Raw genomic sequence first — 22881 nt, 5'->3', positions numbered from 1 at the left:
TAAATGCTCAGCTATTTTCAAACACTAACTTTGAGATTGTTATAAAAGTAATTTTAGATTAACAGTTTTGTGTATGAAAAGTCCAGAATTTCAGAGATGCCTGATATTCTGTAGGAACTCCCAGTTGGGAGAAACATTATTAATTTTGGAAATGCTTGTTCCTTCATTGCAAGCGAGAAGAATTTAATTTATCCTCCCTTTGTGTCTGGGTTTGCAGAGGCTAATGCGTTTGGCTCCTCTTCTCTGACCTGATTCTTTTGCACTGCTGACGTGGGACAAAGGAGCTGGAATCTGGCCAGTTGAGAATTCCCTAGTGCTCTCAGCTAATACAGAGCTGGCTCCTGGATGAACCATCCTGGCCATTGTCCCCTTGTGTTCCACTCCATTCGGCCAATTTTCAGCTGGGCTATGGTCCCCTGGGGGATAGATGCTACTGTTGTAAATTAGAGCAGCCACTAAGTTGCTCCAACTCAAGCCAGGCCAGACCTGGCCAGAGAATCAAGGAGCCATAATCTGCCCCCAGATGGCACTCGCAGCAGTTCTTAGCGTAGGTGAAAATCCAGCCTAATATACCTATTAGCAAGTTTTTTGCAGGGCTCACAAAATGAGAAAACTTTCCATTTGTTTTACCTTTACTAACCCATACGCACAGGCTTGTAATCACTTTGTAAATCTGCAGTAGGATATTTCTATTAACGTCTCCGTTTGCAGATGAAATGTGTTTCCGTCTCTTGGGAGGTGCAGATTCTGCTGCAAATAGCCTGGAGCCATTGAGGTGCTAATACCTTTACAAATGTTAGATCCACAATCAAGACGGGCAAGCCCAACCAACATTTCCATTGAAAAACTGAAATCCCTAGGGAGTCAGCAGCTCTATACGCAGCTACAGCAGATAATGAGGGTTTCAAAGAAAGTACAGACTGTAGCTAGCTGGGTAAACAAAAGACAAATGGTGTCCATATGTGGGGAAAGTTGCAACAGCAGACCGCAGTCAGCCTACATTTTGAAAACCACATAAAGGAAAATACTAAAAGCTTGAGAGCTTAATGCGGCCCTTGTTCTCTTAGCCTTCCCTTCCAGACAAAGTCAGTGGGATGGATATCTGCAACAGTGTCCAAGAGACTCAGATGGGAGGATCTTCTTTGTGGCTTTGAAATCTGAAATCTCCTGCTAATACGTTTCCTTTAAAGCAGGGGTCTCAAAGACGGGGCCCGCGGAGCTTTTCCCTGCAGCCTGCCAAGCTCCCCGCACCGCCCCCGAGTTATTTTATGTGGCAGCTAAGCTTCCTGCTTGCTGCTCCCCAATGTTTGGGGCCGGGTCTCTCCCCTGGCCCCGCCTGCCGCCTCCACGCGTCTCCCCGGAGTGTCCCCCGGGCTCGCTTACTGCCCCGGAGCCTGCAGCTCATGCTGACTCCACTCCGCTCTGCCGGCTTCCGGCATCACCTGCTGCCGCAGGGTCCTAGTGCCCCCCTCCACGATGGCTAGGGCAGGCTGCCCTTCCCCTGCCCTAGTCCTGAGCCTCTCCAATGCCCCAAACCCCTGATCCCCAGCCCCACAGCCCTCACCCCTGCACCCCCTCCTATCCCCAAACTCCATCCCAGACCCCCTCCCCCACCCAAACTCCTTCCCAGAGCCTTAGGCAGGTGGGGGTGGAGTTTGGGGGGTGCAGGTTCTGGGCACCACCAAAATTTCTACAAACCTGCCACCCCTGGAAAAGGCAGAGCAGGGAGGGAGTGGTGGTGCAGCCCAGTGCAGTGGGGGGCTTTAACAGAAGTAAATCTAACTAAGTGCATGTTTTGTCCTTTGAGTGAGGTGCATTACTGTTGGTGGCGCTTAGCACTTTCCAGGAGGGAGGGGGGAGGAGCAGGGAGCCACGCGCTCAGGGGAGGAGGTGGAGAAGAGATGGGGCAGGGGCGGGGCCTCATGGAAGGGGTGGAGTGGGGGCGGGGCCGGGGGCAGCGAGGGGGGGTGTCAGTGATGTGGCCCTAGGGCCAATCAGGGTGACCAGGTGTCCCGATTTTATCGGGACTGTCCCGATATTTCCTTGTTTGTCCCGCGTCCCGACCGATGTGCGGTCGGGACACTGGACAAACAAGGAAATACTCCGGAGCCCGGAAGTGCTCGCGCCCCCCTCCCGCCCCGACTCCGCCCCCTCCTTCCCCCATTGGCTCCCTCCCCGAATCCCCGCCTCTTCCCCAGGCTCACCATTCCTCCTCCCTCCGGCGCTTGTGGAGGGAGGCCCGGGAGACGCAGGGGAAGCGCAGGGCCAGGGTGAGTGAGAGCGTAGGCAGGACTCAGTCGGGCAGTAGGGAGAGTAGGGGGGCGGCCCACGGGGCCAGGCAGCCGCTGTTCTCCCCCCCAGGCAGCGGGACTCGGGAGCAGCCGCGACTGCAGCTCCCACTGCCGCGGGGGAGGAAGCGGCCGATGGCCAAGCTCGGCGGCTGCGGCTCTGGCGCTCCCGAACCCCCCGAGGAAGGGGCAGCAGGCCCCAGCCCCCCCGTCCCGCTCGAGTCCCGCAGGGGAACGAACGGGGCTGTGCTGCCGATGCCTCCGCCCCGGGGCCGCCGCGGGATAGCACCAGCTGGGCAGCAGCCCAGACGCGACTGGCCGGGGCTGGGCGCAGTGTGCGCGCTGCTGGGTCCCCGCAGCAGGCCCGGGCTCGGGGGGTTCGGGCCCGGGCGCCGCAGCCGCCGAGTTTGGCCATCGGCCGCTTCCTCCCCTCGCGGCAGTGGGAGCTGCAGCAGCGGCTGCTCCCGAGTCCCGCTGCCCAGGGGGGAGAACAGCGGCCGCCTGGCCCCGCGGGCCGCCCCCCTACTCTCCCTACCGCCCGACTGAGTCCTGCCTGCTCGGGGCCAGGCCGGACTCTCACTCACCCCGGCCCTGCGCTCCAGTGCTTGTGGAGGAAGGGGTGTGGTGTGTGTGGGTTTTTTTTGTTTGTTTTTGCCCCTCCCCCCCCCCACGTCCTGATATTTGACTTGGGTGATCTGGTCACCCTAGGGCCAATGCAGTAGTCCTCATGTGGCCCTCGTGGTCATTTTAGTTTGAGACCCCTGCTTTAAAGCCTGTTCTACCATGGGCCTCTCTGGATCAGGAAAATGAGATATGTTTAGCACACTTGTTAATTAACATGTTTTTAAATACACGTTGCACCTTGTAGGCAAAGGCAGTAGTGTTTAAGAATGTGTTAGCTGATCACAGACAGTGCACCATCTTCAGTGCTGCGGGAGCTGGTTCTAGATTACCACAGGCATAGGCGCCGACTCCATGGGTGCTCCAGGGCTGGAGCACCCACGGGGAAAAATTGGTGGGTGCTATGCACCCACCGGCAGCTCCCCACCCCGCCCCAGCTCGCCTCCACTCCGCCTCCTCCCCTGAGCGCGACACGTGGCCGCTTTTTCCCCCTGGCTCCCAGCGCGGTGCGGTCAGGGGAGGAGGCGGGGCTGGGGTGGGGATTTGGGGAGGGGTCCAATAGGGGTGGGGAGGGGGCGGAGTTGGGGCAGGGACTTTGGGGAAGGGGTTGGAATGGGGGCGGGACGGGTGGAGTCAGGGTGGGGGCAGAGGGCGCGAGCACCCACCGTCACCATGAGAAGTTGGCGCCTGTGACCACAGGGGACTGACAGTGCAGGAGGAAAGAGGCCTTCGGGTACCCTTTACCACTCACTCTGTTGTATCTGAAAGGGCTGGTTAATGGATGATGTTAGCATTAAAGAAAGTTACTGCACTTTCTAGTGCCTGGGTGAGTGCAGCGATTGGAGCTTAGCAGAATTATATGAGAAGAAATGGGCCTTAGGACTCTGATTTGGGCAATTAACTTTCCAAGTAGGGCTGTCAATTAATTGCAGTTAACTTTATGCGATTAACTCAAAAAATTAATCACAATTAATTGCACTTATAACAATAGAATACCAATTGAAATTTATTCAATATTTTTGGATGTTTTTCTACATTTTCAATATTGATTTCAATTACAACCCAGAACACAAAGTGCACAGTGCTCACTTTATATTATTATTTTTGATTACAAATAATATGCACTGTAAAAATGATAAACAAAAGAAATAGTATTTTTCAATTCACTTCATACAAGTACTGTAGTGTAATCTCTTTATCATGAAAGTGTAACTTACAAATACAGATTTTTTTTGCATAACTGCTCGCAAAAACAAAACAGTGTACAACTGTAGAGCCTACAAGTCCACTCAGTCCTACATCTTATTCTGCCAATCGCTAAGACAAACAAGTTCGTTTACATTGACAGGAGATACTGCTGCTTGCTTCTTATTTACAATGTCACCTGAAAGTGAGAACAGGGGTTCGCATGGCACTTTTGTAGCCAACGTTGCAAGGTATTTACGTGCCAGATATGCTAAACATTCGTATGCCCCTTCATGCTTCAGCCACCATGCCAGAGGACATGCTTCCATGCTGATGATGCTCGTTAAAAAAAAATGCATCGATTAAATTTGTGACTTACCTTCTTGGGGGGAGAATTGTATGTCTCCTGCTCTGTTTTACCTACATTCTGCATACATTTCATATTATAGCAGTCTCGGATGATGACCCAGCACATGTTCGTTTTAAGAACACTTTCACAGCAGATTTGACAAAATGCAAAAAAGGTACCAATGTGATATGTCTAAAAATAGCTACAGCACTTGACCCAAGGTTTAAGAACCTGAAGTGCCGTCCAAAATCAACCTTCTTCTTCGAGTGCTTGTTCATGTCGATTCCAATCAGGTGTGTGCATGCGCACGTGCACGATGGTCGGAAGATTTTTCCCTTAGCAGCATCCGTAGGGTTGGCCTGGAGGCCCCCTGGAGTCGCGCCCTCATGGCGCCTAATATATAGCCCTGCCAACTCGCCACCCCTTCAGTTCATAGAATCATAGAATACCAGGGTTGGAAGGGACCTCAGGAGGTCATCTAGTCCAACCCCCTGCTTAAAGCAGGACCAATCCCCAGACAGATTTTTGCCCCAGATCCTTAAATGGCCCCCTCAAGGATTGAACTCATAACCCTGGGTTTAGCAGGCCAATGCTCAAACCACTGAGCTATCCCTCCCCCCAGTTCCTTCTTACCGCCAGCTGGAACTTCCCTTGGCTCTTGCTCAGCCAGTTTCTTAGTTATTCCGTGTATATAGTTAGTTAGTTGTTAGTCATACTCCAGTTAAAGTTTAGTATGGTATAGTAGTTGGGGGTTCCCCCCCCCCGCCACTCCGGCCCCGGCGCCATGGCATGCCGCGGTCTCCCGGGATTTAAGAACTGTGTGGCTTGCGCCAAGCGCATGCCTAAGAGTGATCCGCACTCGTCGTGTCTTAGGTGCCTGGGGGAGACCCATCAGAAAGATTGTTGTAAGATCTGCCGCGAGTTCCACCCGAGAACACGTAAAGAACAGGAACAGCGGCTGAAGGTGATCCTCATGGAGGCAGCCTTGTGCCCCCACTCTGACCCGGGCTCGAGAGACCCGACCCCTACGGTGTTGTCCTCGACGTGGAGCGCCCCGGCGCTGTCGGCGCCGAGGAAGGACTCCTCCAGGGACGCTCGGCACCGCCACGGCTCCTCACGGGGCCCATCTGATAGTAGGCACCGCTCCCACTCGCCGGTGCCTCCAAAAGAAGAAAAAGCCGGACGACTGTTCTCCTCCGGCTAAGCCTCGAGAAGTGCGACCCCAGGCGGGCCGCTCCTCGGCCTCTCCTTCCGGGGCCATGTCGACTCCTGTCCAGGTGAGGCAGTCGAGTCTGGCCCCACCTCGATCTCCGGCGCCCACGCAGCAGCTTCAGCTCCCGTCCATGCCGGAAGCGTACCAGGCTGCCAGAGATCTCCTCCACCTGACGGCACCGTTCTCGCCCGCCAGGGAGGAACCCTCAGCGCCGGAGCCCCGTCCTCCGGTGCATTCCAAGGGAAAGCCGGCTATGATATCGAGGGGCTCCCCTTCGCCTTGTCCATCGGACCTATACGCTCCGACCGAGCCTTCCTGCTCCCCGAGCTCTCGACATTCGAGGCACCGAGGTTCGGCTCCTCCGTGGTCTTCAGTGTCTGAGACCTCGGAGTCAGAGCCCAACTCCTACCGCTCAAGTAGGAGCAGAAGCCGTAGAGCGAGGTCGGGCAGAGACGGAAGGGAGCATCAGGCGTGGCCTCCGCAGTGCCAGAACCCGCCTCAGTGGCCCTTCTGGACTCCCTGGGCTTATCACCAGGGCCAGGGAGGAACCCAGGGCCCACGCTCAGCAATGTCTTCAGTCGCCTCTGCTACTGTCATGCCGCCTTCCGCTGTGCATCCGCCCCCGGCGCCTACGGTCCCGACGCCTTTCCCTACGGCACCGTCGTCGACTCCAGCACCGTGCCTGGCTCCGACTTCGGCACGGCCTTCGCGACGGCGACACACCCGTCTCCCACACCTGCATCGTTGTCGATGTCGACCTCGATGCAGGCACCTATGGCCCAGGTGTCGATGCAGACACCTGGCCCCCGACCCTGGTGGCTCCTGTGAGCGTGCCAATGCAGCTCCCTCCTGTGAGACTGATGCCGACGCTGGCTATGATGCCTACGGCCCCGGCACCATCATTGGCGCCACCTCCTCCAACACTGCCCCGGGAGTCACGTGATCCGTCCGGGGCAGATGGCAGGGAGCTTCCACCACCGGCACACGCTTCCTCCTCCTCATCGCCGGACGAATCATTGGCAGGGACGTCTATAGCACCTGTGATAGAGGACAACAGAGTTCTACAGCAGTTGCTCCACAGGGCTGCGCAAGGTTTGGGCATCAAGGCCGAGGAGGTGATTGAGGACACGGATCCCATGGTGGACATCCTAGCATCGTCGGGGCCTTCATAGGTAGCGTAATCCTTCATAAAGACGGTGGTGGACACCACCAAGACTCTATGGCAGACGCCGGCATCTCTGACACCCACTGCCAAATGCAATGAGCACCGGTATTTCGTCCCCTCTACAGGCTTTGAGCATCTCTACTACCATCCGCCTCCGGACTCGCTGGTCGTCAATGCGACTAACCAGCGGGAGAGACAAGGTTTCCAAGGTCCTTCCCCAAAGAACAGGGATGCTAAACGCCTGAACCTCGTGGGCAGAAAAATCTACTCCATTGGTGGTTTACAACTCCGTATTGCTAACCAGCAGGCCATTGTGAGCAGGTACTCTTATAACACCTGTGCTTCCATGGCTAAGTTCACGGAGCTCGTTCCTTCGGACTCTCGGTCAGAGTTCACCGCCTTGGTGGAAGAAGGGAAATTAGTCCCCCGCGCTTCACTGCAGGCAGCCTTAGATACTGCCACAAGCGTCATGGCGACAGGGGTGGCTATGGGGCGGGGGGCCTGGTTGCAAGTCTCAGGGTTACCCTACGAAGTCCAACAAACAATTCAGGACCTCCCGTTTGGGGGTGAGACTCTGTTTTCAGAGAAGACGGACAAACAGCTCCACAGCCTAAAAGATTCCCTAGCCACCCTCAGATCCTTGGGCTTGCATACCCCCGCTACACAGTGGAGACACTTCTGCCCACAACCTCCTCAAAGGTTCCAGCAGCAGAACCGCCAGGACAATTCTAAAAGGAGGAACGGGAGCGGTAGGAGAAGGCAACATACCTCCGCTAATCAAGGCCAGCCCAAACCGCCCTCTGGCCCTAAACCGGCCTTTTGAAGGTGTGGTAGAGGACGGCGCACCAGACCAGAGACTGGATTCACCCCGCCTTACCTTTTCCTCCCGACTATCCCCTTTCTACTGTGCATGGTCCCGTATAACTTCGGACCACTGGGTGCTTCGCACGGTAGAGAGGGGATACTCCATCCAATTCTGTGCCCTCCCTCCCTGCCACCCCCCTTCCCCGTCCCTCTTCAGGGACCCTTCTCACGAGCAACTTCTCATTCAGGAGGTGCAGTCGCTCCTAGCACTAGGGGCAGTGGAGGAGGTTCCACTGGAGCACAGGGACGAGGGTTTCTATTCCCACTATTTCCTAATACCGAAGGCCAAAGGCGGCCTAAGGCCTATCCTGGACCTGCGCGACCTCAACAAGTTTGTGAGGAAACTCAGGTTCTGCATGGTCTCCCTGGCCTCCATTATCCCTTCACTGGATCCAACAGACTGGTATGCCGCCCTTGACTTGAAGGAAGCGTATTTTCACATAGCAATCGCGCACAACCACAGAAAGTTCCTCAGGTTTGTGGTCAACGGTTCCCATTACCAATTTACTGTCCTCCCTTTCGGCACCTCGAATCTTCACCAAGTGCATGGCAGTCGTTGCCGCCTTTCTGCGGAAACATCAGATACAGGTGTTCCCATACCTCGACGACTGGCTGATCAAAGGCCGATCCAGGGCTCAGGTGGCATTCATCAAAGCCACCTTCGAGAATCTGGGCCTCCTACTGAACGAGACGAAATCGACTCTGTCCCCAGTCCAGAGGATAGAGTTCATAGGGGCGGTTCTGAACTTAACCCAAGCCAGAGCATTCCTCCCGCAGGTGAGATTCCAGGCCCTCGACGCCATGATCCAGGGACTCAGACAGTTCACCACCACCACCACCACGAGAAATTGTCTCAAACTTCTCGGTCACATAGCGGCCTGTACATACGTGGTTCAGCACACCAGACTCAGGCTTCGGCCGCTTCAGTCGTGGCTTGCGTCAGTGTACAGACCTGCCAGGGACAGCTTGGACAGGACTGTGACCCTGCCTCGCCCTATCCTCGACTTGCTCCTGTGGTGGACGGACGCTCAGCAGGTGTGCTCAGGAGTTCCCTTCGTTGCCCCACAACCATCCCTGACGCTCGTGACGGACCCATCAGACTTGGGGTGGGGAACTCATCTGGGGGACCACAGGGCCTCTGGTCACAGACAGATCTCCGTCTTCATATCAATATCAGGGAGCTCAGGGCGATATGCCTAGCACGTCAGTCATTCTGCCCATATCTAGCAGGTTGATGTGTATTGGTCATGACGGACGACACGACCGCGATATTCTATATCAACAAACAGGAGGGTGCACGCTCCTCTCCCCTGAGCCAGGAAGCCCTCGGGTTATGGGACTTTTGTATAGAGCACTCAGTCGATCTACAGGCATCGTCCCTTCCAGGGGTCCAGAACGAGCTGGCAGACAGCCTCAGCAGATGTTTTCACAGCCACGAGTGGTCCCTTCGCCTAGACGTTGCATCTTCGCTCTTCCAGAGGTGGGGCTGTCCCCTGATTGACCTCTTCGCCACGCGACGCAACAGGAAGTGTCAGCAGTTCTGCTCCTTCCAGAATCACAGTCCGGGCTCCACAGCGGACGCGTTCCTCCTCCATTGGGGGGACTGCTTCTATACGCCTTCCCACCCATACCGCTTGTCCACAAAGTCCTACTCAAGATCCGCAGAGACCAGGCTCGGGTCATTCTCATAGCACCAGCCTGGCCCCGCCAGCATTGGTACATGTCTCTCCTAGACATGTCAGTCAGAGCCCCTGCTGCTCTTCCCGGACCTTCTCACGCAGGATCCCGGGCGGCTCCAGCACCTGAACCTGCAGTCGCTGCATCTCACAGCCTGGAGGCTCCATGGCTGAATACATTCGAGCTCTCCTGTTCAGAACAAGTCAGACAGGTTCTCTTGGGCAGTAGGAAACCCTCCACTGGGGCCACGTACCTGGCCAAGTGGAAGAGATTTTCATTCTGATCAGCTCAGCATGACTTTCCCCCGGCGCTAGCCTCAGTGCCCCAGATTTTGGATTAGCTTTTCCACCTAAAGCAGGAAGATCTTTCCTTGTCTTCTATAAGAGTACACCTGGCTGCCATCTCAGCTTTCTGCCCGGGGGTACAGGGCCGCTCGGTTTTCACTAACTCCCTGGTTAGCAACATGCTCCCTGCTCTACCTCTCCTATAAGGTCGCATTTCTGGTGGCAATAACTTCAGCTGGAGGGTGTCTGAGCTCAGGGCTCTAATGTCCGAGCCGCCCTACACCATGTTTTTTAAGGACAAGGTTCAGCTCAGGCCCTATCCGGCCTTCCTCCCGAAGGTGGTATCGCAGTTCCACATCAACCAGGACATTTTCCTCCCGGTTTTCTACCCCAAGCCTCATGCGAGTAGCAGGGAGCAGAGGCTCCACACTCTCGACGTCCGCAGAGCACTGCCCTTTTACACTGAAGGGACGAAACCGTTCAGGAAGTTGGTACAGCTCTTTGTCGCAGTACCGGACAGGATGAAGGGCCAGCCTGTTTCGACACAGCGCATTTCATCATGGATTGTGGCCTGCATTACCGAGTGCTACAATCTAGCAGGAATCCCAGCGCCCCTGATAATGGCGCACTCTACAAGGGCACAAGCTTCATCAATAGCTTTCCTGGCTCAAGTCCCCACCCAGGAAATTTGCAGGGCGGCGACGTGGTCATCGATATACACTTTCGCCGCACACTATGCAATTACTAGGCAGGCCAGAGATGATGCGGCCTTTGGTAGAGTACTCCTCCAGTCAGTGGACAGCTCCAACCCCACCCTCCTACCCCTCTGTTGGAGTAGCCGGCAAGAAGGAACTGAAGGGGTGGCAGGTCGGCAGGGCTCTATATTAGGCACCATGAGGGCGCGACTCCAGGGGGCCCCCAGGCCGACCCGACAGATGCTGCTAAGGGAAAAATCTTCCGGCCATCGTGCACGTGCGCGTGCACACACCTGATTGAAATCGACATGAACAACACATCTCAAAGATGTTACGAGAAGGTGTGTAGCCGTTTTTTCTGCTGGTGGCATCTGACTCAGATGATGAAAATGAACATGCGTCAGGCCGCACTGCTTTGGATCGTTAGCAACCAGAACCCATCATCAGCATGGAAGCATGTCCTCTGGAATGGTGATTGAAGCATGAAGGGAGATATGAATCTTTAGCTCATCTGGCACGTAAATATCTTGCAACGTCGGCTACAACAGTGCCATGCGAAGACCTGTTCTCACTTTCAGGTGACATTGTAAACAAGAAGCTGGCAGAATCATCTGCAAATTGTAACCAACCTTGTTTGTCTGAGTGATTGGCTGACCAAGAAGTAGAACTGAGTGGACTTGTAGGCTCTAAAGTTTTACATTGTTTTATTTTTTAATACAGTTTTTTTTACATAATTCTACATTTGTAAGTTCAACTTTAATGATCGAGATTGCACTACAGTACTTGTATGAGGTAAATTGAAAAATACCATTTTTTTTGTTTTTTACAGTGCAAATATTTGTAATAACATAAATATAAAGTGAGCACTGTACACTTTGTATTCTGTGTTGTAACTGAAATTAATATATTTGAAAATATAGTAAACATCTAAAAATATTTAAAATAAATGGTATTCTATTGTTAACAGCGCGATTAATCGTGATTAATTTTTTTAATCGCTTGACCGCCCTAGTTCCAAGTTACTGCCAGGGTAAAGGCCCCACCAGGTGTTGCCTTAACCATGGTCAGCGAAGCAGAGCAGAGGCAATCCTCCGGGCTCTGAATCAGTCTCTCTGAACTTCCTAATCCATATTCCAGGCTGCAGGTAATTTATAGGAAGGATTTGTCAGCTGACACTATGCAAAGTGAGTTCAGCGTAAACCAAACACCCCCCCCTCCCCCCCCACACACACACAGAGCTGTTTTCTGGCTGGTGTTAATCAAGTTCGAATTTGAGAAATGTTGGGAATTCTTTTCTAACCACAAGGGAATCGTTAGCAAACAAGAAATTTTCTCTCTCTACCCAATTATTTACTAATTAGTCCAGGTTTTTTGGTGTAGGGGCCAGAGTGTTTATAAGTAGAACAGGAATGTGACTGAAAGCAGTTTCATGCATTGCTCCCCACAGACCTACTGCATGCTTAGTGCAGTACAGAATTTCAGGGGTTGCATTCATACACTGCCCCTTCCCACCCCCAGCACAGGAGACAGGAATCCAGCAGCTGTCAGCTAAGAGTAATGAAATGTTACTGAATGACAAATGACTAGCAAATAAAAGCTGGAGTTAATTGTTCCTAAGGCCACCCACTGCCAGCAAAGAAACCAGAGTGAGTGTTGGTATTCTCAATGAACCAACCAAGAAATGAGACCAGAGCTAATTTAGAGGATTAAGGTGGATGTGCCTGCAGTAACTCAGAACCATTCTGCCAGTGCCAGGCTGAGGATCAAACACAAGGACTAATCTTTGCATGATGCAAACCAGCCCAACAAAGTGAAAGGATCTACAGTATCCAGAGAAGTCAGGCACTGACCATTACCTCATAAACAGGGCCCTACCAAATTCAGGGCCATGAAAAACACAACACGGACCATGAAATCTGGTCTTTTGTGTGCTTTTACTCTATATTATACAGATTTCATGGGGGAGACCAGCGTTTCTCAAATTGGGGGTCCTGACCCAAAAGGGAGTTGCGGGAGGGTCACGGTATTGCCAGCCTTACTTCTGCACTGCCTTCAGGGCTGGGTGGCCAGAGAGTGGCACCTGTTGGCTGAGCACCCAGCTCCGAAGGTGGCACCCCACCAGCAGCAGTGCAGAAGTAAGGGTGGCAATACCATACCATGCCACCCTTACTTCTGTGCTGCTGCCTTCAGAGCTGGGCGGCTGGAGAGTGGCGGCTGCTGACTGAGGGCCCGGCTCCGCAGGCAGCAGTGCAGAAGTAAGGGTGGAAATACCATACCATGCCATCCCTTCTGGCAGCAGTTCTGCCTTCAGAGCTGGGCTCCCAATCAGCAGCCACTGCTCTCCAGCTGCTCGTCTTTGAAGGCAGCGCTGCCACCAACAGCAGCACAGCAGTAAGGGTAGCAATACCCCAACCCCCTCTACAATAACCTTGAAACGACCCCCCCCCCACAACTCCTTTTTGGATCAGGACCCCTATAATTACAACACCATGAAATTTCAGATTTAAATAGCTGAAATAATGAAATTTACTATTTTTAAAACCCTATGACTGTGAAATTGACCAAAATGGACCAAGAATTTGGTAGGGCTCTACCCATAAATGAAAAAAACATCATTACTAAAAAATGCACACTGTCCTGCTTCATTCTTACAGCTGCAAGGCTGGTCCTGTATAAGAACATAAGAACAGCCATACTGGGTCAGACCAAAGGTCCATCCAGCCCAGTGTCCTGTCTACCGACAGTGGCCAATGCCAGGTGCCCCAGAGGGAGTGAACCTAACAGGTAATGATCAAGTGATCTCTCTCCTGCCATCCATCTCCACCCTCTGACAAACAGAGGCTAGGGACATCATTCCTTACCCATCCTGGCTAATAGCCATTAATGGACTTAACCTCCATGAATTTATTTAGTTCTCTTTTAAACCCTGTTATAGTCCTAGCCTTCACAATCTCCTCAGGCAAGGAGTTCCACAGGTTGACTGTGTGCTGTGTGAAGAAGAACTTCCTTTTATTTGTTTTAAACCTGCTACCCATTAATTTCATTTGGTGGTCCCTAGTTCTTATTTATGGGAACAAGTAAATAACTTTTCCTTATTCACTTTCTCCACACCACTCATGTTTTTATATACCTCTATCGTATCCCCCCTTAGTCTCCTCTTTTCCAAGCTGAAAAGTCCTAGCCTCTTTAATTTCTCCTCATATCGGACCTGTTCCAAACCCCTAATCATTTTAGTTGCCCTTCTCTGAACCTTTTCTAATGCCAGTATATCTTTTTTGAGGTGAGACCACATCTGTACACAGTATTCAAGATGTGGGCGTATCATCGATTTATATAAGGGCAATAAGATACAGTATTCTCCATCTTATTCTCTATCCATTTTTTAATGATTCCTAACATCCTGTTTGCTTTTTTGACTGCCGCGGCACACTGGGTGGACGTCTTCAGAGAACTATCCACGATGACTCCAAGATCTTTTTCCTGATTAGTTGTAGCTAAATTAGTCCCCGTCATACTGTATGTATAGTTGGGGTTATTTTTTCCAATGTGCATTACTTTACATTTATCCACATTAAATTTCATTTGCCATTTTGTTGCCCAATCACTTAGTTTTGTGAGATCTTTTTGAAGTTCTTCACAGTCTGCTTTGGTCTTAACTATCTTGAGCAGTTTAGTATCATCTGCAAACTTTGCCACATCACTGTTTATCCCTTTTTCCAGATCATTTATGATAAGTTGAATAGGATTGGTCCTAGGACTGACCCTTGGGGAACACCACTAGTTATTCCTCTCCATTCTGAAAATTTACCATTTATTCCTACCCTTTGTTCCCTGTCTTTTAACCAGTTCTCAGTCCACGAAAGAATCTTCCCTCTTATCCCATGACAACTTAATTTATGTAAGAGCCTTTGGTGAGGGAACTTGTCAAAGGCTTTCTGGAAATCTAAGTGCACTATGTCCACTGGATCCCCCTTGTCCACATGTTTGTTGACCCCTTCAAAGAACTCTAATAGATTAGTAAGACATGATTTCCCTTTACAGAAACCATGTTGATTTATGCCCAATAATTTATGTTCTATGTGTCTGACAATTTTATTCTTTCCTCTATACTTTATTCTAAACTGGCCCACTGCCCTTCTCCAGTAGCAGAGTAGCACTACACACCATAAAATCGTTGTTAACTTTATCATTCTGTGAACTGTTTTGTAAGCAAGAGAGAGAAAGCCCCTTCCTTGAGTCATCTCCCTTCCCCACTGCTGCCAGCTTTCACAATATTTGGTGTTTTTCTCCAAGGCCCAACTACCATAGTCCTGTGATTGTGTGAGAATCTCAGCTTTTACTTTAAGTTTCTAGCCCTTGTGGATGTGGAGAAAAAGCCAGGAAATGTGCCTAGCGTGTAACCGACCAGCTCAGAAACCAGAAGGCAAAGAAAAAGAACCCTAACGTATTATTTTTAAAAGTCTCACAATTGGGGGCAGGGGGTGGACTAATAATTTTCAGTGCTCGGGACTGGAAATGCTTCTCCGCCCGCATGGTTCTGAATGTCATTGTGCAGCTACCAGGGCACCACAGAGCATAGCTTGAGGATCACAGCACCAGGGAGCAAGTCAAACAAAACACCCACGTATGCAACTCAGCAAGTGTCTCCTGCGCCGTTCAGTCTACATTCTGTGGTGAAGGGAATGCTGAATCTCAGTAATAACTCATAGACTCATAGACTTTAAGGTCAGAAGGGACCAATATGGTCATCTAGTCTGACCTCCCGCATGATGCAGGCCACAAAAGCTGACCCACCCACTTTCCCTTGATAAAACAGCAACTCATAGCAAGTCTCAATAGGAAGTGCCCCTATCAGGCCAGCACTGCTATACTGAATTCTGTATATAACCCTTCTCATCTGTCAGCAACGCCCAACCACCCCTCCACCCAACCCTTCCCTCCTATTCAGCCCATCGATTTCAATGACTTCACTACTGCACTCATCCCTTCCTCCCTGTTCTATCCTGCACCTTCTCTGCCTCATGGATTGTCTCCTTCTCCTTTGTTCACTCCTCCAATTGTGACCTGGCATGCTCTTGCATGGCAAAGTCCTTTCCACTAACCTCCCAGCCCTGGGTTACCCCAAACAGCTGCTTCCTCCACTCCCATTTCCATGCCACTGAATACCTCTGAGCCAGTAAGGAGAGGAAAGAAGGCCTAGTGGATTGGACATTAGCCTAGACCCTGAGAGACCCAGGCTCTAGTCCCTGCTCTACTCCAGACATCTTACATGACCTTGGCCAAGTCACTTAGCTTACCTGTGCCCATCTGTACAACACAGCTAGTAGCCCTGCCCTGCCTCCCAAAGGTGATGTAAGGCTGAATACATTGCCCATGGTGAGGTCTCAGCTACTAGGATGATGCAGGCCGCATCTGTGCCTCAGGTGGCCAGATCGCCTGTGTGCCTTGCTACACTCCCCAGCATACATTCCCACAACCATGGCTTGGCTCGCGTCTGCTCCTCCTCACACATGCCCTTCTCCCTTTCTGCAAGTGCTTACTGACATTCTCAAAGGAAAATCAACAGCTGTGGTCTCCCTGCTCTCGCCCAAACCCTCTCTCCCACCACAGCAAGGTTTCTCTCCAGCACACCTCTCTTGCCACCAACCTCAAGCCTTCCACAACCTATTGCTATCCTTTGGCTTTCTAGCCTTTGCACTTACATGGCAGTTTGTCCAGGCCAATAGCATGTGTCACATGGCATGGCTTTGGGAGGGAGGCCCCCCCTTCCAGGGAGGGAGAGAATATGGCATGGGGCTCTGCACAGCCCCTTCGGAGTGGCATCAGGGGCCCCTCCCCTCCAGAAAGATAGGTATGGCAACATGAAGACCCCCTCCCCAAGTCTCCCAGTAGCACCTTCTGCCACACAGTCTCCTCAGCTGGGCTGGTGCTGACAATGCCCACCCTACCTCCCCCCACCCCCACCCCCCAAAGCAGTGGATCTTGGCATTAACACCTCAGAGAGATCCATGGGTCACTCAAATCGGCGCTACGGTTCAGGCTGGCTGTAGGCTCAGGCAGATGTCACCGTATCTGTGGCTAGCGTTTTCAAGCTTCTCTTGGCAGCCACGAGCACTAGAAATGTACTTTTATTCAAGTGAACACTGAGGCTGTGACGTAATCACATGATGCAAGGAGCTGGAGCCTTAGGCACAGGCCTGTGGTACCTACGCTTTGATCCAGCCCTTGCAGCATGTGTTCAAATTGAATCAACTGTTCAGTTCATCTTGAGGGAGCGGTGTTATATGGGTACATGACACAGGCTAGCCCTAGAATTCTCACACAACGGGGCAGCATTGGTCACACTTGCTGCTGATTACTTACGTTACATTAAAATGATAAAGTACAAATATGTTTCCATGTCAGACAACAGTCAACCTTCCTGCCAGATGATTCATTGTGTCTTTATTTGTGCAGGCACATGCTAAAGAAGGGCCTTCATTCACACTTCATGCAGGCATCTCATGAACCTACCTAACTCTGGGCCTTAAGTGAGAGAGAAGACAAGAGGTCTGCTGGTTATTGCAGGAGTGATCTGGGCAGCTCTATGGCATGAACCACTCCTATGTAAGAGAAGGAGAAACATGTTTAAAAATCTTACAATCAATAGATTCATAGGCCAGAAGGGGCCATTGCTGTCATCCTGTTTGAATTCCTGTGTAACACGTGCGGCAGGTCTTTCCTTAATTCCAGTCTGGAGCATCTCTTTTAGACAAAACGCCTATCTTGCTTTAAAAATTGTCAGTGGCCAAGATTGCACCACAGCCCTTGGTAAGATGTTCCAATACTTACTTACCCTAATTGTTCAAAATGTGTGCCTTATTTCCAGTCTAGTTTTAATTGCCAGCCATTGGATCATGTTATACCTGTGCCTGCTAGACCGAAGAAACCATTATCAAATTACTGTTCCCCATGCAGATACTTACCAACTGTGATCAAGTCATCCCTTAACCTTCTCTTTGTTAAAATGAACACATTGTGCTCTTTGTTTCTATCGCTATAAGGCAGGTTTTTCAACCCTTTAATCATTCTCGTGGCTCTTCTCTGAACCTGCTCAAATTTATCAACATTGTTTTTGAACGGTGGATGTCAGAACTGGATGCAGTATTCCAGCAGCAGTCACACCAGTGCCAAAAACAGAGATAATATACGCTCCCTTGTCCTACTTTATATTCCTGTTTGTACATACAATGATCGCATTAGCCCTTTCAGCCAAAGTGTTACCCTGGGCGCTCATGTTGAGCTGATTAGCCACCATGATACCCCCGTCTTTCTCAGAGTCATTGTAAGTATGGCCTTCATTCTTTGTGCCTAGATGAGTACAGTTACATTTAGCCACATTAAAAAGCATATTGTTTGCTTGTGCCCAGTGTACTGAGCAGTCCAGATCGCTCTATATTAGTGACCTGTCCGCTTCCTTTTTACCACTCCCCCAATCTTTGGATCATCTGCAATGTTTACCAGTGACGATTTTATTTTTTCTTTCAGGTCATTGATAAAAATATCAAATAGCATACAACCAAGAACTGTTCCCTGTTGGACACCAGCTCGGATGATTCTCCATTTACAGTTACATTTTGAGACCTGTCATTTAGCCAGATTTTAATCCATTTAACGTGTGCCCCGTTACTTTTGTATTGCTCTAGTTTTTTAATCAAAATGTTGTGAGGTACCAATTCAAAACTCTTACCGAAGTCATAATATATTGCAGCAACACTATTACCTTTATCAACCAAACTTGTAATCTCATCAAAAAACGATATCAAGTTTGTTTGACAGGATCTGTTTTCCATATACCCATGTTGATTGGGAATTATTACATTATCCTTCTATAATTCTTCATTAATTTAGTCTCATATCAGCCATTCCATTATTTTGATGGGGATCAATGTCAGATTGACAGGACTATAATTATCTAGGTTGTCTCATTTAATCTTTTAAAATACTAGTACAACATTAGCTTTCTTCCAGTCTTCTGAAACTTCCCCTGTGTTCCAAGATTTACTGAAAATCAACATTAATTGTTTAGCTAGCTCCTTGGCCAGCTCTTTGAAAATTCTTGGATGCAAGTTATCCAGACTTGCTGATTTAAGACTATCAAACTTTGGTAATTGCTATTTAACATCCTCCTGCATTACAAGTGGAATGGAAAGTATTTCTTCTTCATCATCATCATCATCATATATGACTACATCATCTGGCTTTTTCCCAGATACAGAACAAATATTTATTGAACATTTCTGCTTTTCCTGCATTATTATTGATAATTCTACCATTTCTACCTAGCAATACTAGTGTTAGGATTCTTTTTGTTCCAAATATACGTTGCCCAACTGCTGGACCTCCAGCCTAAACAAAACATCTGATAATTTGACATTTTTATTTTTTAAAATTATTTGATGTTACATCCCATAGAAAAGCATCTAACAACAAGTTCACAAGAATCTCTGCATTGCTGCAAAACCTGAAAATCTAAGCTTCAGTTTTTCCAAATTAAAATCAAATTCTTTATACCGAGACTCCTACTGGTCCATCAAAGAATGTACAAGCCTTTTCTTAGGCATCTGCAGCCCTTGCAGCTCCTGCACTCAGACACATATGCTGCTAATTCCCCCAACAGATATTTTAGACAAGAATTCTTATGGGCCACCATATAAGGAAATAGCTCAAAACATTGGGAAACTCAAGCTATGCACCCTCTGTGAATTTTAAGGGTGGTGGTTTTGATTGGCTTTTCCTAAAGATATATGGCAACATTTGTAAAACTAATTTCTTTTTTCATTTTATTTCTTGTTGCCTCAGAAAATGAAGCTAGTAATTAAGATGCAGTTTGAATCATGCTTAATAAACTTTGCTGTCTTTCATTACATTTCACACTGGTGAGTGAAAACCATTATATACAGCCCCAGGTAACACTTTAAAATAGCTAACTTTGTTTAAAAAAATCTGTTTTCCAAATTCCTTGTAATAAAATGTAATTGCATTTTCTATTTTGTCTGTGTGTAGAATCTGGTCACATCAAGTACACTGGATGAAAGTTCTTTTCAAGCAAAATTACCTCTTGTCAAGACATCCAGCATATGGACAATCAGAAGTTGAAATATTATTTATTTAGTTCAAAAAATGTTCTAGGTACAGTATAGATAAATATGAAGACAAGCTCCCAATCACAGATTTTATATAATTATGTGTGTGTGTGGAGTGGGAGGGGGTGGTTATAGGTGCCTGTGCACAGAATAGGAGACAGAAAGAACACAGGTGCAAAAAGAAAGGCAAGTCAGCAGGGAGACAGTTTAGCATGTGTCTCCATGTTAATTTCAGATCTATTTTAATGCAATTGCTGGGACTATGGACTACTTTTTCAGAGGTGCTGAGCACCCATTTGACTTCAGCTGTAGTGGAAGTCTCTATGGCCTGGGTAATAGTAACAGAAAGCAGCATTCTAGTGGTAACAGTTTTACACATTCCAGAAGAACATAAGAACGGCGTACTGGGTCAGACCAAAGGTCCATCTAGCCCAGTATCCTGTCTACCGACAGTGGCCAATGCCAGGTGCCCCAGAGGGAGTGAACCTAACAGGTAATGATCAAGTGATCTCTCTCCTGCCATCCATCTCCACCCTCTGGCAAACAGAGGCTAGGGACACCATTCCTTACCCATCCTGGCTAATAGCCATTAATGGACTTCCATTGACACATGCTATGGCAAGGAGATCCTGTTAGCCAGCAGGTCAAATAAGGCAGTAAGCTTTTCATCATAAAAGTGACACTCCCATCATGGACACCTCCTTCTACTTATAAACCCCTACCAAAAGGGGGGGGGGGAAAGGAAATACATAATAAGAGAACCCGTTCCCTAAGCAGTTTTCTTACCCCAAAAAGGTACCAAAGGCTCTATGAAATCCATAAGGGACTTTGCTCTTGCTATTAATTTTATGTGGAAGGCACCCAAATGCTATGTTGATGGGTGGTAGGACAAAGCCCTGAGATAGAGCAATAGGAATAACACGACTGTTACCACTAGAATGCTGCTTTCTGTTACTATTACCCAGGCCATAGAGACTGACATAATCTGATTCCTGTGACATTCAAAGGGCAGTTTCTCTAAACTGCAGAAAATTATTGCATGATCTCCAGAACTGCAGCCTCACATTTGTGAGTGATGAGTTGAGATGATGTTTTTATGTAATCCGAGGCAGCAGTGTGTATGTGAGGGAGTGAATTAAATTTGCCCAACACCTGCCTATTGTGTAGTGTAGCACATCTGGCTCTAGCTCATCAGCCATACTTGACCTAGGAACTTTAACTAGCCTATACACCATATCTTTGCCCTCTGTATGTTAATAAATAATCATTTGTGCTTCTGCAGTATCTTTCATCCAAGGATATCATTTTATGAACATCAATGAAAAAAAATCTCACAGCTCTGTGTGGAGTAACTATTATCCACGTTGCATGGATGGCAAAAGCTACAGAGAAACAAATTAACCTTCCCAAGGCTACAAAGCAATTGAGTGGTATAGCTGTGACAAGAATACAGAAACTCTACTTCAGTCCTGGCTTCACCAGTATACCACACTCTCTCCCCAAAGACCACACCTCACAAGCACTAATGACAACTATACAATGGGTAAAATCCTGGTGCCACTGAAGTCAAAAGGGGTCTTTCCAACTGGCTGCAGTAGAACAGGATTTCATCCTATATTCTCTGAGAATTTAGAAGTTTGTTGCTGAGCCCAAAAGGTGACACAGCAGATGAAAATTTGCTCTTCTGAAAATTTTTTTTAACAAATCTTTATATGTTGCTACTCTGAATGTGTTGTCCTTAATAGGGAAAGGCGTGGAGTTGGCTGACATGATGGTCCAAAGAAACATCGATACACTCTGTGTGCAGGAGACCAGATGGTCAGGAAATACACCCTGAGAACTGGGTCTGGGCTGTAAGCTGTACTATGCAGGTGGCAGTGGAAAGAGAAATGCTGTAGGAGTGGTGATTTGCAATGAACTTTGTAAAAGTGTTTGGGAAATCACTAGCGTGAATGACTGTTTAATGGTCTCCGAATACAAGGAAAGGAGTGCACATTATTTGTGGTATTGGTATACATCCCACAACAGAGAAGGAAGAGATCAGGCAGAGCCTGCAAAACTTAGCAGATATGGTTGGACCAGAGAAATTACTGCTGATCCTGGAAGATCTCAATGCTCATGGGTAGTGCCCTACCAAATTCACAGCCATGAAAAACGCATCACGGACCATGAAATCTGGTCTCCCTCTGTGAGATCTGGCCTTCTGTGTGCTTTTACCCTACACTATACAGATTTCACGGGGGGAAACCAGCGTTTCTTAAACTGGGGGTCCTGACCCAAAAAGTTGCAAGGTTATTTTAGGGGGGTCACGGTATTGCCACCATTACTTCTGCACTGCCTTCAGAGCTGGGCGGCTGGAGAGTAGCGGCTGTTGGCCGGTCGCCCAGCTCTGAAGGCAGCGCCTCGCCAGCAGCAGTGCAGAAGTAAGGATGGCAATACCATACCAGGAGCCACCGCTCTCCAGCTGCCCAGCTCTGAAGGCAGCACCACTGTCAGCAGCAGTGCAGAAGTAAGGGTAGTGGTACCACAACCCGCCCTACAATAACCTTCCAACCCCACAAACTCATTTTTGGGTCAGGACTCTTACAATTACAACACCATGAAATTTCAGATTTAAATAGCTGAAATCATGAAATGTATGATTTTTAAAATCCTATGACCGTGAAATTGACCAAAATGGACCGTGAATTTGGTAGGGCCCTACTCATAGGGGTTCAACTCATTCAGACTCTGAGCAAATACTGGGACAGTATGTGCTGGGAGTGGAGAATGCAGCAGGCGCCGCACTGCTTGACTTGCATTTAGATGATCAGTGGGTGACTGCCAACACTTGGTTTAAGAAATGAGGAAGTCATCGCTACATGTACACCTCCTCCCCACACCCCCCCAACCCCCTCCCAGAGCGTGCACCCCAGCCCCAGACACCCCCAGCCCCCAAACTCCCTCTCAGAGCCTGCACCCCCTCCCCACACACCCCCAGCCCTAAAACTCCATCCCAGAGCCTGCACCCCAGACCCCCTTCCCCACCCAAACTCCCTCCCAGAGCCCAGCCTCTCACCCCTTCTGCACCCAAACTCCCTCCCAGAGCCTGCACCCCAATCCCCTCCCCCATACCCCCTCCCCCACCCAAACTCCCTCACAGAGCCCAGGGCAGAGGTTTTTGGGGGGGGGGGGTTTCTGGGCGGCATGAGTGACATTGGCCCTCTGGGAGGATTTGAGGACTGGCACTGGCCCTGAGGTAAATTGAGTTTGAGACCCCTGATATAATATGTACCACGAATGGAGCAAGGTATGTATGGTGCATGGCACTTGTATCTTGGGATGATGGAACATACAGGGTGTGGCACTGAGGAAATGAGGGTCTAATGTATGTTGTGTGAGCATGAGCATACTGCCAGGGTGAAGGGGATGGGTC

This window comes from Emys orbicularis, chromosome 16 (assembly GCF_028017835.1).
Source record: "Emys orbicularis isolate rEmyOrb1 chromosome 16, rEmyOrb1.hap1, whole genome shotgun sequence".
In the NCBI taxonomy this organism is placed as follows: domain Eukaryota; kingdom Metazoa; phylum Chordata; order Testudines; family Emydidae; genus Emys; species Emys orbicularis.
Note: the sequence above shows the minus strand (reverse complement) of the source record.